Below are 11,131 nucleotides of genomic sequence, written 5' to 3'. Positions count from 1 at the left end.
TCTACACTTTAACCATTTTATCTGCTGACTGCGCTAAAACAAGATTTGACCTTTAAATTTTCATACGTAAAATATTTAGACAAAGTTCAATAAACAATATATACAGATATTGTATTCATCCATCTAGTAAAAAAAACCCCCTTATCATAATGGTTCCTTTACTTTAATATTATCCCCAAGGAAGTCAATGGCTCGGCTGTGAACTATCTGCATTGTAACAATGCGACCCGAGTTCAATTCCTGATCACGATCAAATTTGAAATTAAAATACTAAAATATTTAATTAAATATAAGATTAATATAATTTATAAATATTTAATTAAATATAAGATTAATATAATTTATAAATATTTAATTAAATATAAGATTAATATAATTTATAAATATTTAATTAAATATAAGATTAATATAATTTATAAATATTTAATTAAATATAAGATTAATATAATTTATAAATATTTAATTAAATATAAGATTAATATAATTTATAAATATTTAATTAAATATAAGATTAATATAATTTATAAATATTTAATTAAATATAAGATTAATATAATTTATAAATATTTAATTAAATATAAGATTAATATAATTTATAAATATTTAATTAAATATAAGATTAATATAATTTATAAATATGTAATTAATATAAATTAAAAATAATTAATTAAATATAAGATTAATATAATTTATAAATATTTAATTAAATATAAGATTAATATAATTTATAAATATTTAATTAAATATAAGATTAATATAATTTATAAATATTTAATTAAATATAAGATTAATATAATTTATAAATATTTAATTAAATATAAGATTAATATAATTTATAAATATTTAATTAAATATAAGATTAATATAATTTATAAATATTTAATTAAATATAAGATTAATATAATTTATAAATATTTAATTAAATATAAGATTAATATAATTTATAAATATTTAATTAAATATAAGATTAATATAATTTATAAATATTTAATTAAATATAAGATTAATATAATTTATAAATATTTAATTAAATATAAGATTAATATAATTTATAAATATTTAATTAAATATAAGATTAATATAATTTATAAATATTTAATTAAATATAAGATTAATATAATTTATAAATATTTAATTAAATATAAGATTAATATAATTTATAAATATTTAATTAAATATAAGATTAATATAATTTATAAATATTTAATTAAATATAAGATTAATATAATTTATAAATATTTAATTAAATATAAGATTAATATAATTTATAAATATTTAATTAAATATAAGATTAATATAATTTATAAATATTTAATTAAATATAAGATTAATGAAGTCATATCCACTTTTGCTCGAAGGCATATGTGCCGAAGTACCGCGTTTTTTTTTTCAAATTAAAACGGTTTAACTTAACCCTTGTCCATTTACCATAAATTATGAAAGCTTGATTTTGAAGGTTAAAAAGGGTAAGTGGCCAGTGGACAGTTTTTTAATTAAACTACCTAGGCTCTAGTGGCCACAGGTCCAGTTTAAAAAAATCCTTATTTCTCAGTCTGACCTTGAGTAGCGAGAGCCGCTGACATCTTGGATTTTAAAATATTATTTTCAGCGGGAAAAACAAAAGTAAAATGTTTTAAAAAGTGATTATAACGTATAAAAAGATTTTATTTACCTTTCATTTCCTTAATTCTCAATCTTTTTCATAATGAATCAAAAACCCACATAATAATCTCTGTAGGATTCAATGTTAAAGAGGGTCAGATTAAAGCACCACAGCCTACGTAGCGGCCACAAATAAACAGTTCAATCTCAGTCTGCCCATTGCCCACTTTGTTCGAGCTCCGCTTTACCTTACTTTTTCCGCTATCTTAATGCTCGTTTTTGCTTCCAGTCGGGTTTTATCGGTTTTTAAGTCCGCTAATTTTGATTTTGCCCTTCACGGGGTGAGTGTCATTATTGATTTTACCTAAAACAATACAATTTCCCTTCGCTTCGCGGTGGAGCCAAGGCTTAGATCCTCGCCTTTTCTTTCTGAGTTGAGGTCATCACATCGGAATGCCGGTCGCAGTTGCGGTCAATAAAAGGGGCACCCCCCTACCGCCCCACAGGAGCCAGAGGCTACGGAATCCGCCGATGGAGCTAACGATAAACAAGGCGTACCGTTGGCTTCCGATGCAGACCCAGTCCCGCCGCTCCCGTCAGTGGACGGCCCGCATAGCTACGTGGACCGCGCCCTCGATCACAAAAACGAAGCCGCTGGCAAAATGTTAGGATGTGCCTTCTGTCATCACTGGTTTCATATGGCTTGCAACAATATGAGACCTCAAGTTGTGGTACACGGCATCTGGGCTTGAAGACCTACCCTTCCAGCTAGCAAAAAATGCCCGCCTCTTCACCAAACGACTCTCATCACTCACGTCCCGTGTAGCCTACCTCGAAACAGAAAATCTCTCGCTTCGTCGTCAGCTTATGGAGGAACAGCGGGTTCGCAAAGGACCACCATACTTCGCAGAAGTCTCCAAACCCGCCCCTACCCGCCACACTGCCACCAAACAGTTGACACCGGCCGAGAATTTGGCATCTGACACCTCAAGTCGTTTCAATCAGCACTATGGACATCAGAACGATCAATTCGACCGTCGAGATGATCAAGTTCTCCGTAGGACTGCAAAACTCCAATCTACCAGAATGGATCGTCCTCGTGATCTGGAACACGGGTGGCAGGAAGTCACCAGAAACAGGCTAGACGTCCGAACCAACCTGCGGCTACTCCCCCGTCAAAGTTTTCAAAATCACGGAGACAGAAAATCCAGGGCACCGCCCCTCCATCTGAAGCCGCGGCTATTCTGGCTGCTGCCTCGACTACCAGCATCTTTGTCTCCCGTCTTCACCTGGACTGGTCTTCAGCGGCCCTAGAGGAGTTCCTTGACAGCCAAGGGATCACCCCATTTGGCCTGCGCCTTCGTACCCTCCACAGGCAGGATTTCCAGACCTGTTTCTTTGATGTCAGTGAAGCACACCTGATCAAGGTTCTGGACCCGGCGTCGTGGCCTAAAGGAGTCACCTTCTCCAGAAGTGAGAAAGACACCATTAGAAGGTCTCCAGCCCAATGGGGCACCAACCCACCAACTGCTGTCGACTCCGGGCTAGCGGCCAAGACTACAAAAGCTATCCGTGTCTTCCAGGTGCATACCTCTGTTACGGCGGCTCAGATTGAGGGCCACCTCGTTGACTTGGGTCTTCATCCCATTTCGGTTCTGACTGAAACTCAAGCTTATCGTCCGAACTATTCTTCGTTCAGCGTCTCCCTTCCTGCGCAAGAAGCTCCCCTTGCTTTTGCGCCAGAACGTAGGACCAAAGGAATCACCGTGGACTTCTATCGTTCCCCTGCTCAACAACCTCACTCGTCCTGTGCGATAGAGCAGTGGGATACCCCACCATCGTCGCAATGACTCGGTTGAACCCAGCTTTCCCTCCTGTACACCAACTTCGACTCGCTCAAGACGAAGCACTACGCACTCCGTGCCTATATTGATACACATCGTCCTCCCTTCACAGCGCTCACCGAAACCAAGCTAGATGCTACCATATCGTCGTTCGAGCTTTTTGGTCCTGACTTCGAGGTCTACCGGAAAGACTTACACAGGAGGTGGTGTTTGCCTGGCCGCCCACAAGCACCTCAAGTCCTACCCATAGGACCTGAAGACTGAAGTCGAAGCGGTTGCAGCCCAAGTGATCAACGGCTCCTCATGTCTCCGTATCTGCTGCATTTATCGGCCACCATCGGCGACCCTCACGTACACCAAGAGACTTAATTCCCTCCTTGGATGTCTTGCCGGGGGGGAGTCCGATCTCATCATCACTGGCGACTTTAACTTTCCCAGTATTGACTGGGTTATGCAGACAAGTTCCTCGTCAGTGGCAACGAGCTTTCTACATACTCTCCTGGCCTCTCACCTCAGCCAGCGTGTCACTGTACCCACAATGGTACGTGATTCAGCAGCCAACATCCTTGAACTGGTTCTGGTTTCCGATGACAACATTCTTGAAACTGTCTCCCATCTTCTGGGCATCAGTGACCATGATTTTATCCTGCTCAGTATTCGTGGGGTCCGCCGACTACCTAGGAATACTCCTAGATCGGTCCCTGACTTCAACAAGGCCGACTTCATGTCCATGACATGCTCACTCTCTAATGCTCCTTCACCTCGGCAGTCAGGCAAGCGGTGACAGATCATGTTCCCACCAAGCATCTATCCTGCAGGCATAATCTCCCGTGGGTAGGCTCTTCCTTCAGACGTCTGATGTGTACCACAAAGCGTAGGTACAACCGCTCCCGGAAGTACCCTTCTGCTGCCAATGTACAAGCCTTCAGTCGGCATCGTTCTATGGTAAAATTTGCACTCCGAGCTGCGCGCACCCATCATGTTGACAAAGTAGCGTCTGATATCACAACCCACAGGAAAAATTTTCTACCAGCTAGTCTCCAAGAAAGTGAAGTCAGCGGGAGTTCCCGATCTCTCCAGCTCTGGAATGACGTTCACCACAGAAGTAGACAAAGACAATCTCCTGGCGTCTACCTTAGGTCGTACTTTTCCGGCGTATGACGTAGCCGTAGTTCCGCTCTTGGCGCCTCTTGCGCCGCCCATGCCGGACATCATATTCTCAGGAATACTCCGGCTGTTGACTAAAGTCAAACCGCGTAAAGCCCATGAACATGTCTGTGCGTCTGCCATTTCTACGCATTTCACGATCTGATGAACCCGTTCCAGCACGGCTTCAGGAGTGGCTTCAGCACCGAAACCCAGCTCTTTTGCTGCGTCGAGGATTGAACCTCTGGCCTTGAGCAGGCTGTCCGTGTCGATTTCATCCTCCTTGACTTCCGCAAAGCATTTGATTCGGTCCATCACGAGCTTCTCAAGGCCAAGCTCCACTCTTATGCGGTCCGGGGTCGCACGCTACACTGGCTCTCTGCTTACCTTAAAAATAGGGAGTTTCGGGTTGTTCTGCCCGGTGCCACTTCCGATTGGCTCCCAGCATCGTCTGGGGTCCCACAGGGCTCGGTCCTGGAACCTCTCCTCTTCATCATCTACATCAATGACATTGGAGACAACGTCGTCTCTAAGATGTATGTCTTTGTGGATGATGTAACCCTCTCCAGGACGATCTTCTCGTCGCAGGACTGTAACACTCTACAATCTGACCTAGATACTATTAACAAGTGGAGTGACCAGTGGCTTATCCCACTTAACACAGCCAAATGATCTGTCCTTTCCCTTCGCAGAGTGGGCCAGCTAGCGGATGACGTTAAATATACTCTTCAAGATGTCGACCTCCGTTTGGTTACATCCCAAAAGCATCTTGGGGTGACCCTCACTGATACCCTCGAGTGGACTACGCACATCACCCGGGTCGCCACCCAGGCTGCGAGAGCGCTTGGGTTCATTCGACGTCACCTTTCCCACTGCTCTTTGGCCACGAGGCCACTCGGTGTCAAAACCTATGCATTCCCAATCCTGGAATACTGCTCAGCTGTTTTGTCTCCTTCGACAACGAGTGGAGTCCACCAAAGATAATCTAGACTACGTTCCCTAGATTGGAAATGCGGCGAGATTCCTACGGGCTCCAGTCTAACCATGTGATTCCCTAGTTGCGGGGGGCAATGTAATAGCGTGGGGTAAAAAGTCTGAAAAATTCAGTTCGCTTCAGTTTTAAATCTCGTATCCGCGGTCGGTGCTGGCTGCTGGCAGTCTAAACAAAAAAAATCGGGACTGGAGGACGAGGCCCGAGGGTTCGACCAATTTTGATTTGAAGCGTAAATTTTCTTTATTTTACTGATTGGATTTCAAAGGTATTTGTTTAAAGTTACATTAACCAGATATAATATTAAACTAAGGTTTATTTTATTTTACCAAGGTGTAAACTAAATATGGGAAAATCTTGCCAATTCAAGAGTTGTAAGAACTATCACAAATCATCTTTAATCATAAGTTGAGTTAAATTGAAATTGTAGCGAAGTTTATTAATACGTTGGTGCCTTCAATTGTAAATATGGACAAGTAATGGAATGCTTCATTTGTCATCATTTTTATTGGATTTGCCTTAATTAGAGATCGGCGTTTCAATTAGAAATTATCCAATTATTTATTTTTATTCATAACCGCAAATTATCCAAAAAATATACGAAAAAACCGATTATATTTAAAACAAACAATTTATGACTATATCGATGATAATTAAAATTGTAATGCTAATCATTCGGCTTTTTAGATTTGGGTTGTTTCTTTTGACAATAAGCGTTATCCCTTTTTAGCCCGAGGCCCGAACGAGGTCCAGATACCGAAGCAGACGAACCTGCTGAAACTTTTCAGACTAAACTTCCACCCCCACCTCTCCCACTAGGGAATCGCATGAGACAACGCATTTCGCGTACGTTTCTACCCCCTGAGTCCACGCAGTCGAAAAAATCCCGCGCCGAGCAATCTGCTTCACTGCCAGCGTTGGCTTCGCGTGGAGTACCTCCATGACGAGGGTTCTTCATAACTATAAGTGGGACACCCTGACTGCGCGCCGCCGTCTGAAGAGGCTTGTCATTGTCAACAGTGTCGTACATCGCGCTTCTGGTGCCCTTGCTCCACTTTCGACGGTCATTTCCGGTTGGCAACGCCTCACCGGAGGGAATCGTGTAGCCTGCCTCCATGGTCCTCCCGGGATTCCGTCTCGCCGTTCGGAAACATTCGTTGAAGGACATTCCAAGTCACATGCAATTCCATAAGGAGCTTTCGTCGTTCATGGACCTGTACGAATAATGCTTCCCTGTCTCGACGTGATGGGTTTTTAACCCTTTGTTGAGAAAAAACCGAACTCAAGAACTCAAGAAATGGAATTCACTATTTTGGGCTGATTGAGAAGGCCGCTATGGGTCGAGAGAAGAATTTAGACAGAAAACTGTTAAAAATACCGAAAAACCTTTTTTTTTATATTTATACGTTTGATATTTATATTGCATAATTTCTAAGATAATATAACTACGTACCCTAGATTCGAAATCACGGCGTTTCTCGATAGGGCGTTTTCTCGTGAGGCTTTGACCAAGGTTCATAAATACGCTAATAAGGGCTTTGACTGAGTTCGCGCCGGAAGTCGGAAATATCGGGCTCCATAGCAGGGTGAGAAATAAGGAATTTCAATAGATAACCCAAGATTATATTACTCACCTTTAGTTTTCGTTCGTTTAGAAAGATTTTTAGTGCTACAGGCATGATCCATTTTTGTTTTAAAACAATATAACGCAAAAATATCTGGTATCTTGAAAACCGCAAGTCAAAAACCACAGCGCAATTTTCACTAAAACTTTACGTTTTAACTAGATGTCGGTAGCCCTGCCAGCTCCATGGAGGCAGTTTTTTCCATAGACATATGTCTATGGTTTTTTCCGACTTCCACCGGGAACTCAATAGCTGAAAACTATTCGTGAGTTCTGAACCGTTAAGAGAACGGCCCAGGACTGAGCTGTGACGTCACGAAAAAGTTCTGGATAGTTCAGAACTTTTGTACGAATAGTTGTCATTCAAAGTAGGATCGTCCGATTTGACGTATGCAGCCCGATGTGCAGACGAATTTTAGAGATTTTAACCTTGAGTTCCGGCCAGTAGTTGCTCTTGAGCAGGTACCGTTAGAACGGTTCCGAACGGTTCAACAAGAGGTTCTTGTCTGCGAATAGTTTGCATTTGGGCAGTTCTAGAATTTGTTTTTGCAGGCTTGTTTTTACAGGCTTTGTCGGTTCACGGCCAACTTCGATCGCGCGTAAAGCGCGGTACTCGTGATCGAAGTTGGCTGTGGTCGGTTTCAAAGGAAAATGACACGCAGCGCCTCTCGTGGCGAGCTCGCGCGTAACTTGGTTAAAAGTTTTTCCCTGCCCCATTGAAATTAATGTAAAGTGGGCGATAATTAAACGTTAATTAACCTACCAAATTATGTAATAAAAATTCCACTGACAATTTTTCCCGTTAAATGTAATATAAAATCGTCTTGAAAAATCTTTTATCGCTTTATAACATTCAAAAATAATATTTTTAACGCGCCATGTAGATAATCGAACAGCCACTCGTCTAGGTAGTTTGCGTTGTCAACCCGCGTATTAGAAAGCAAAATGAGATTTTAGAAAGCAGGTTGTAATTCGGAACGATATTAATACTTTTCGCGAATTTTGTCATCAGTGAATTATAAATATAACTTGAAATAAGTTTCAAGGTTTGTTTAAAAGCTAGTTTCATAACTTTTCATCCATTGGTTCGTTCACAATGTATCTTTAAAGTAGACGAAAATTTTAAGGCGGTGAATCTTTCCCAGTCTTAAGCCTCGGTTTAATCTACCGCGTATTTTGAAAAGGAAAAAACCCGAGTACTATCGCAGTATCGTTAAATGATATGGCGAACGCTATTTGTAATACGAAACAAATAACGAAATAGTGGGATTTTTGGCGTTAAATGGACTTAGAACCTATTTTAGAGAATCTACGAATAAAAAAGGTCAAGCTCTTTAGGTAGGCAATTGTATATTTAACTTTAGGACTATTCCTCCATGCTTTAGGGAAACAGTTAAAGGGAATATAACCTCTGGTATTTCTGTCGCCCTCCGAGGGTTCCAATATTGTCCGCTGCCTCCCGTGGCTTTTCATACATGCGGCGCTGATAATCGCTGATTGTGAAGGGAATAAAGGAAATTGATGGGGTCTTCCATAAAGAACGCGTTGGAGGTTCTATTCCCTTTAAAGAAGACAGCTCAGTAGTTCGAGCGCAATGCTTACGAGAGACGTCGGTGACTAAAAAGGTCTACGATATAAAAATTAATGAAAGTATTTTAATTTTAATGGTTATATAATTTCTATAAAATATTACTCTAGGTTGTACAAGATAGAAGTATTTAAAATTCTACCTAGGTGTATATCTAGGCATACGCGTGAACTGTGAGCCCGCTTATTTCGAAAATAAAACGATAAAATATATCTTAAAGGCTTTTTTTGGGTTTCTTTTCAATTAATTTATTACGGAAAAATGTTTATCAAATATTTTTTCTAAAAACATTTTGTTAATTTACTTTAAATCATCGCTACATGTACATTAGCGTCAACGGGAATTGTAGTTTATTTTTAACCAAGTTAAAGGCCTTGGTCTTTTATTCTGTTCTCCATAAATTTCTTGAATTAATGAAAATAAATTACATTAAATATTGAAATATTAAAAACTAGTCCACTTTGCTGTACTTCTTATATTTCCAATGAAATTTTACATTTAATTAATTTATTTATAAAATAATGCAACATCTTAAAATGATAGGAAACAATTTCCAGACGTTCAATACTATGAAAAGTTACCAATAGAGTGTTGTCGTCTGATACGATTTTGAAAACTTGTAACGTCACATCTGTAGTGTTAATAGTGGCCGCCATGACAGCTTGGAGGAGGGAAGTATTCTGGAGTGGAAAATCCCATAGCGGTAATAAGAACGTCCTTTTCCGCCTATTGCTGTTAGAATTACCCAGACTACCCCGGTTATACCGGTTTTTGGTTGGACGCCAGCTTTATCTTCCATCATTCAGGCTTGATGACGTCCGACCAAAAAGAGCATGATGGGAATTTTACAAAGCCGCAGGTGGCGCCTGACTTTTCCACTCCAGAATACTTCTCTTCTCCAAGATGACAGTTACCGTTTTTTATCAATAGGCAAATTACAATGGTGACGTCATATAGGATCCTTGGTCGCAGGGTTTCAGACGACAACAGTCTATAGCGACATCGCGTATAGGGATCCTGAATTTCTCTTCAATTACCGTATGGTCCAAATACCGTGTACGAAATTTTAACATTACGCAAATAGGAAGTGACGCCTCTCTATACTATACACTCTCTATTGTAACCTATCTAGGTTTCAATTGCGAACCAATTTTTTTCGGTCGCGAATATACTGAAGGCTTCGGGGGGGGGGGGGAGGGGCAGAATAACGAGAGTGGATATAAGTTGGTGTATATAGCAATGAGCCTTAACACCAAGCGCACCAGATTCAAAATAAAACAAATGGTATATTAACAACATAGAAATCTTATAACATAGAATGATTCCGTATAAATACCAAATGGACCAATTACATTTTCGGAGGTTTCGTCATTATCAGCTAATCACGATTCAAAGAGTTACTACGGCAACGACTCGTTGCCATCTAGTTTGAGTTACTGAAAATAATAATTCGATTATGGATTACGTCACCTTAAGAACCCGCATTTGATTGGCCCACGTCAATCGAGTCACGGCCCCATGCACGCGCTCACGTCATCGAGTTTAATGTAGTTTTTAAACATGGTAGACTTTTTCTTTACTCGTAAAGATTTTTCTCTAATATGCAAATGTTTTGGATAACTATTGCGTTGTTTGTTGTTATGACTCCTCGATGTTTCATTTCCACATGTAGAAAACGATTTGTGGTGGACGGTAATGTGTCGTTGTACTGGTAAAAGTTTGGGTTTCCTTAAGCCTCGGGGCTATTTGAAATGATTGATGATTTGGTAAAAATTAATTCAGGAAGTTCAGTGAGCCTAGTGGAACAACCACTCGGGACTATAATTACTGCAATATACGTTTTTTTAAAAACACTTTATTTAACATTGTAAATATCGGTCTTCGTTGAGTACTATCTCTTATGTTGTTTAACAGTGGAATGTTGAATTTTAGCAGAGTGCGAGACATTTATATTGGCTAAGCTTCTAAGAGAAAAAGCATATTATTAAATAGAAGGTAAAGTTTTGAAAAATAAGACAATTATCAGAATGATTGTTGCTGTTTAATTCAATGACGGTCGTCAATTCGTCATAAGTGTCATTCTTTAGTGTAATGTATTTTTTCGGGGGTATAATTACTCTTTCACAAGGTTTTTGTTTATCTAAGTTTATACAAATATAATAATAAATATAATATTACTTACTTTAAATGCGAAATAACCTTTAAATACACCGGTTAATACTAAGGACCTTCAGTCACTGCTTCTCCCAAAACTGCCATTGACATTGCCTGCTATTTTAAAAGTTGGGCCTATGTCAGGCCTAGGCTTAAATATTTTCCAAGCGAACCTAAATGAA

Source organism: Leiobunum rupestre, chromosome 5 (genome assembly GCF_980474605.1).
Source record: "Leiobunum rupestre chromosome 5, qqLeiRupe1.1.hap1, whole genome shotgun sequence".
NCBI lineage: Eukaryota > Metazoa > Arthropoda > Arachnida > Opiliones > Sclerosomatidae > Leiobunum > Leiobunum rupestre.
This window is presented reverse-complemented; position numbering follows the sequence as displayed.